Raw genomic sequence first — 7,500 nt, 5'->3', positions numbered from 1 at the left:
GAAATAACATAATAACTGGTATGTTTTTCTTTCATTAATCAATTTATATTTATCCTTCGCAATTTTTTATATTCTTAATTTTTTCTGTTCTTTCATCAAAAATTGATTTTTCGTAACTTTTCTTATCGAGAAAAAAAAAAATTATTTTTTTGAAAAATCTATCATTGACCTTTCATTTATACCGTCATGTTAATATACTTATAATTTTTTTTACTCTGAGCGATATATATAGAACGGGCGAACCGACATGATCGGGGACTTTGCGCTATACGCGTAGGACGGGCGAACCGACATGACCGGGGACTTTGCGCGTACGATCGAGCTATGGTCGAACCGACGTGACTCGGGTATTTTTTTCTTAATTTCTCGAAAAATGACCTTATAACTGGTATGTTTTTTTTTCATTAATCAATCTATATTTATCCTTCGCAATTTTTTATATTGTTAATTTTTTCTGTTCTTTCATCAGAAATTGATTTTTCGTAACTTTTCTTATCGAGAAAAAAAAAATTTAATTTTTTTGAAAAATATAATATTGACCTTTCATTTATACCGTCATGTTAATATAAATTATAATTTTTTTTTACCGGGGAACTCTGAACGATATATATATAGAACGGGCGAACCGACATGACCGGGGACTTTGCGCCATACGCGTAAGACGGGCGAACCGACATGACCGGGGACTTTGCGCGTACGATCGAGCTATGGTCGAACCGACGTGACTCGGGTGTTTTTTTCTTAATTTCTCGAAAAATAACCTTATAACTGGTATGTTTTTTTTTTCATTAATCAATTTATATTTATCCTTCGCAATTTTTTATATTGTTAATTTTTTCTGTTCTTTCATCAGAAATTGATTTTTCGTAACTTTTCTTATCGAGAAAAAAAAAATTTAATTTTTTTGAAAAAATATACATTTATACTCGTCATGTTAATATAAATTATAATTTTTTTTTACCGGGGAACTCTGAACGATATATATATATAGAACGGGCGAACCGACATGACCGGGGACTTTGCGCCATACGCGTAGGACGGGCGAACCGACATGACCGGGGACTTTGCGCTATACGCGCAGGACGGGCGAAACTGACATGACCGGGGACTTTGCGCCATACGCGTAAGACGGGCGAACCGACATGACCGGGGACTTTGGTGCGTACGATCGAGCTATGGTCGAACCGACGTGACTCGTGTTTTTCTTAATTTCTCGAAAAATGACCTTATAACTGGTATAGTTTTTTTCATTAATCAATCTATTTATCCTTCGCAATTTTTTATATTGTTAATTTTTTCTGTTCTTTCATCAGAAAATTGATTTTTTTTCGTAACTTTTCTTATCGAGAAAAAAAAAATTTAATTTTTTTGAAAAATATAATATTGACCTTTCATTTATACCGTCATGTTAATATAAATTATAATTTTTTTTTACCGGGGAACTCTGAACGATATATATATAGAACGGGCGAACCGACATGACCGGGGACTTTGCGCCATACGCGTAGGACGGGCGAACCGACATGACCGGGGACTTTGCGCCATACGCGTAAGACGGGCGAACCGACATGACCGGGGACTTTGCGCGTACGATCGAGCTATGGTCGAACCGACGTGACTCGGGTGTTTTTCTCTTAATTTCTCGAAAAATAACCTTATAACTGGTATGTTTTTTTTTCATTAATCAATTTATATTTATCCTTCGCAATTTTTTATATTGTTAATTTTTTCTGTTCTTTCATCAAAAATTGATTTTTCGTAACTTTTCTTATCGAGAAAAAAAAAATTTAATTTTTTGAAAAAATATAATATTGACCTTTCATTTATACCGTCATGTTAATATACTTATAATTTTTTTTACTCTGAGCGATATATATAGAACGGGCGAACCGACATGACCGGGGACTTTGCGCGTACGGTCGGGCCACCGAACCGACATGACTCGGGCATTTTTTTCTTAATTTCTCGAAAAATAACGTTATAACTGGTATGTTTTTTTTCATTAATCAATTTATATTTATCCTTTGCAATTTTTTATATTGTTAATTTTTTTTGTTCCTTTATTAAAAATTAATTTTTCGTAACTTTTCTTATCGAGAAAAAAATTTAATTTTTTTGAAAAATCTATTATTGACCTTTCATTTATACCATCCTGTTAATATATTTGTAATTTTTTTTACCAATTTGTATAATGATAATGATCATCGATCGAAGTCTAAGTTCCAGCGTACCTCCGCTCGGTCTGTCGCTACAGCGGTTTTGCACCATAAGCGGCCGTGCATTAGCCCGGTCGGCGCCGACATGGTGGCCGGCCGTTCGGTTACTGTAAGAGAAGCGACGGTCCGGTGCGGCCGGGCGGAGCAGCGTCGGGCGCGTGTCCGTTCTACGATCTCGGTCGAGATACGGTACACCGCTCCTCGGGAAATACTTTCTCGACTGTTTCTGTCCGGTTCTTACCGATCTTTCTCCACACTGCATAGCCGCGAGTCGGTGTCTATGACCGAATGGCTCTTGAGCGGCAAAGCGACCTATAGGGGGACGCTGGTGACCTGTATGTATGGCTTTTGCCATGTGTACTTGTACGACTGAGCATCAACTTTTAGCCTCGAGCGATCGGGCCTTTCTAACACCTAAGGATATATAAATCCCTAGGCGTACGGGCGTGTCGAATAGTTCTTGGTGGCTTGCAATACGACACGTTTCGTATGATGAGCTTTGAGTTTGTAAAAGTGAGAGAAAAGAAACGACGTGCGATGTTATTGTAACACCACGTTGTTAAATAAAACACAATATTATATTATAATTTTTATATATATGATATTGTGAAGTATGATTCTTGAAATTGTGAATGAACGGGGCATATTGTGGAAGTGCTGATATTACATTGGGATATGCCTCAGCGTGAATTTATATTACGCGCTTTATGAAATTAAATTTTTGTCAAAAGGTTACCAAATGTTTAGCATGCTTGATACGTGCTCGAATATTTATAAAGACCTATTGTAGTCGATCGGTGAGGGGGCACAGACGACGAAAAATATATATATGTCAAAATTGGCAAAATATATTAATAATAAACTAAGATCCCTGGTTGATCCTGCCAGTAGTCATATGCTTGTCTCAAAGATTAAGCCATGCATGTCTCAGTACATGCCGAATTAAGGTGAAACCGCGAATGGCTCATTAAATCAGTTATGGTTCATTAGATCGTGGACACATTTACTTGGATAACTGTGGTAATTCTAGAGCTAATACATGCAAACAGAATTCCTCTCAGAGATGGGAGGAATGCTTTTATTAGATCAAAACCAATCGGTGGCGGACGGCTCGTCCGTTCGTCCATCGTTTGTTTTGGTGACTTGAATAACTTTGTGCTGATCGCATGGTCATCTAGCACCGGCGACGCATCTTTCAAATGTCTGCCTTATCAACTGTCGATGGTAGGTTCTGCGCCTACCATGGTTGTAACGGGTAACGGGGAATCAGGGTTCGATTCCGGAGAGGGAGCCTGAGAAACAGCTACCACATCCAAGGAAGGCAGCAGGCGCGCAAATTACCCACTCCCGGCACGGGGAGGTAGTGACGAAAATAACGATACGGGACTCATCCGAGGCCCCGTAATCGGAATGAGTACACTTTAAATCCTTTAACGAGGACCAATTGAGGGCAAGTCTGGTGCCAGCAGCCGCGGTAATTCCAGCTCCAATAGCGTATATTAAAGTTGTTGCGGTTAAAAAGCTCGTAGTTGAATCTGTGTGTCACAGTGTCGGTTCACCGCTCGCGGTGTTTAACTGGCATTATGTGGTACGTCCTATCGGTGGGCTTAGCTCCTTGCGGGCGGTCCAACTAATATCCCATCGCGGTGCTCTTCACTGAGTGTCGAGGTGGGCCGATACGTTTACTTTGAAAAATTAGAGTGCTTAAAGCAGGCTACCTTTGCCTGAATACTGTGTGCATGGAATAATGGAATAGGACCTCGGTTCTATTTTGTTGGTTTTCGGAACCCTGAGGTAATGATTAATAGGGACAGATGGGGGCATTCGTATTGCGACGTTAGAGGTGAAATTCTTGGATCGTCGCAAGACGGACAGAAGCGAAAGCATTTGCCAAAAATGTTTTCATTAATCAAGAACGAAAGTTAGAGGTTCGAAGGCGATCAGATACCGCCCTAGTTCTAACCATAAACGATGCCAGCCAGCGATCCGCCGAAGTTCCTCCGATGACTCGGCGGGCAGCTTCCGGGAAACCAAAGCTTTTGGGTTCCGGGGGAAGTATGGTTGCAAAGCTGAAACTTAAAGGAATTGACGGAAGGGCACCACCAGGAGTGGAGCCTGCGGCTTAATTTGACTCAACACGGGAAACCTCACCAGGCCCGGACACCGGAAGGATTGACAGATTGATAGCTCTTTCTTGATTCGGTGGGTGGTGGTGCATGGCCGTTCTTAGTTGGTGGAGCGATTTGTCTGGTTAATTCCGATAACGAACGAGACTCTAGCCTGCTAAATAGACGTAACTTATGGTATCTCGAAGGCCCTCGGCTTCGGTCGGTGGGTTTTTACTACCAACGTACAAACAAATCTTCTTAGAGGAACAGGCGGCTTCTAGCCGCACGAGATTGAGCAATAACAGGTCTGTGATGCCCTTAGATGTTCTGGGCCGCACGCGCGCTACACTGAAGGAATCAGCGTGTTTTCCTGGCCGAAAGGCCCGGGTAACCCGCTGAACCTCCTTCGTGCTAGGGATTGGGGCTTGCAATTATTCCCATGAACGAGGAATTCCCAGTAAGCGCGAGTCATAAGCTCGCGTTGATTACGTCCCTGCCCTTTGTACACACCGCCCGTCGCTACTACCGATTGAATGATTTAGTGAGGTCTTCGGACTGGTGCGCGGCCAATGTCTCGGCATTGCCGATGTTACCGGGAAGATGACCAAACTTGATCATTTAGAGGAAGTAAAAGTCGTAACAAGGTTTCCGTAGGTGAACCTGCGGAAGGATCATTAACGAATGAAACATACAAAAAGAGAATGCGTAAACAAAAAGAGAGATAAACAAGGAGAAGGATAAAATGGAATTTCGATTCCATTACGAAATACCAAAATGTACTTTGTACATCGAACGAATAATGAAATCACGGAACGATGGCTTACGTGAGGAGGGAAAGAAAAAGAAATCCCTTCCGTCCGTTGTATCCGTTGATTTCGATCATTTTCGAATTTTTTTTTCTTACCAGACACGAAAATTCGACACGAAGAGAGAGGGAATAACGATAAATAAGCTCGAAGAGACGCTTGCGTGAAGGTCTATTTATCGAATAAACGGACCCGCCGTCTCGACGAGATGAATGTCGTTATGGTACGCAAAAAGATACAAAGGGACGCTTGCGTGAGATCGTCGTCGTCGTGTGTGCGTTTACGGATGCATATACGGACGCGATCCGCCGTCTCGATGATGTATATTTTTAATAAAGATTTATAAAGGTACGGTTTGCACGTACGTGTACGTATCACGTATGTATATGCATAATGGTATATACAAAATGATAAAAAGAAAAAAGCGCTTGCGTGAGGTCGAATTTTTAAATGACCCGCCGCTTTAATAACATTACGTCCCTACTGAAATATATTGAAAACACAAAAATAAAATGACAAATGGCTTGACAACACAATAAGGCGCTTGCGTGAGGTCTTTTTTAAATAGACCCGCCGTCTTTATGAACGTATATGCGTGCGTTGCGTATGTGTATGTATATAGATACGTGCAAGAAAAGTACCAAATTCACATTTCTGTACCTCCTTTCTTTTTTATTTTCGTTGCCTGAGCTCCCGTTATAAAACGGGAGATGGACGAGGACCGCACACCAAGACTTTGGGATCGAACGAAGCTGTCGAGATAATGATAATCGAAAAAGCGGTAAGGACAAGTAGCGCGTCGATAGTAAAACGAAATCGAAGGATGGACGAGCCGCCGTCGAACTTTGTTTCGCGACGTTCTCTTCGATGGATACCAGTTCGACCTCTTTTCTCTTATACGCTATAATCATTCTCGAATCGTGCTTCCTACCCATGGGTGGATGGTGTGATGGTCGTCGTCGTTGTAAGCTTTAAACCGACGAAACCAAGAACGGCGAAACCAAGATGCATCGCGTCGACGTGAGCCCGATTTTATCGCTTCTTATTTAAAAGTTGAAACGTTGTTCGTTCAGAGGGGAATATCGAATTATGTTCGGTTATACAGAGAGGCCATCGTGTCGTGAGTCGGACACCCGTACCGTTAGCGGATATTCGCTTCGGAAATTGGGAGGTAAGACCGCTCGAGGCCAACCGAAATTCGTATCCCATCGAATTTTATCGAGAATGCAATATATACCTGAACGAATTATAGTTTTCAATATCGAATTTTTTTAAGCGTATGGGCTCTGCGACCATGCTTCGAAGAAGAGTCGTTCTCTCCAGGTTGAGCGACGGTTTAAAAAAAAAAAGGATTCAGTATCGGGGTATCCTCGTCGTTTCCTTAATATAAAAATAAAAAAGAAAAATACGATTACCCTGAACGGTGGATCACTTGGCTCGTGGGTCGATGAAGAACGCAGCTAATTGCGCGTCAACGTGTGAACTGCAGGACACATGAACATCGACATTTCGAACGCACATTGCGGTCCACGGATACAATTCCTGACCACGCCTGGCTGAGGGTCGTTCACGTAACCCAAATACTGCTTGCGTTGCGTATCGTTACTCTTCGTACATTTGATCCTTTTTTCTCTTTTTTTGTAATCCCCGCCGTCGTTCTTTAAAATCGAACGTTTCCGAGTCGGGTGTCAAAATCGAGGAAAGGACAAGTTACAAGGAGGAAGATGCGCGACGTACGAGCGATTGTTGGACGTTCGTTGGCGTTCGTCGCGGTCGTGACCGAGACTACAGAATCGAAATGCATGTGCTAGCGTGTGGTATGTAACAATGAAAATGTCACGGACCTGCGTGAGTGTTCTCGGTGTCGTGAGTCGTCCGTTTTACGTAACGGATGACCGCCCGTGTTTCACCGCTTCGTGCTCGTTTTCAACGTTATTTCGTACCCGCCACTGCTTCGATTCGTCCGTCTTTGGATCACGATTACATACCGCGCCCCTAACGTCGTCTGAAATTAATATTTCTGCGATACTGTGAGAAAGGATAAAATATGGGAGTTTAATATCGAGAGAGGAGGGAAGAGAGATCCCTTGATGGCGCGTGATGATTGCCGTTCGTCGAGATTGTTAAAGAAAAGAGAGAGAGAGAAGAGCCCCAGGAATCGGAATACCCACTCCGTTCCTTCGTGTGTGTCATACTCTGTCGGAACTATCCGCTGGACCGTCACATCAACGTGCACGCGAGTCCTTAAGCGATACGTTTTCGTACCAGAGATCGAAGACTCCACGGAGATAATAGGATACGTAAGATGAGGACGAGTACGATTCTCTTTGGCGAGGCTTTTCTTTCGTTTTTCTTTTTCCTTTTCGAGAC

The 7,500-nt window shown here is 42.3% G+C and overlaps 2 non-coding genes across 2 annotated transcripts; both read left to right on the top strand.

The window, feature by feature from the left end:
• Positions 1-3,084: 3,084 nt before the first annotated feature.
• Positions 3,085-5,001, top strand: LOC133667635 (small subunit ribosomal RNA). The gene has a single exon (XR_009833296.1). It is a non-coding gene; the product is annotated as a small subunit ribosomal RNA (ribosomal RNA).
• A 1,541-nt stretch (positions 5,002-6,542) lies between these two features.
• Positions 6,543-6,696, top strand: LOC133667626 (5.8S ribosomal RNA). Its single transcript, XR_009833287.1, has one exon. It is a non-coding gene; the product is annotated as a 5.8S ribosomal RNA (ribosomal RNA).
• Positions 6,697-7,500: the final 804 nt, after the last annotated feature.

The sequence above is a fragment of the Apis cerana genome, unplaced genomic scaffold (genome assembly GCF_029169275.1).
Source record: "Apis cerana isolate GH-2021 unplaced genomic scaffold, AcerK_1.0 Chr0_AcerK, whole genome shotgun sequence".
Lineage (NCBI taxonomy): Eukaryota > Metazoa > Arthropoda > Insecta > Hymenoptera > Apidae > Apis > Apis cerana.
The sequence above is the reverse complement of the archived record's forward strand: the minus strand, read 5'-3'. Positions and strand labels throughout refer to the sequence as shown.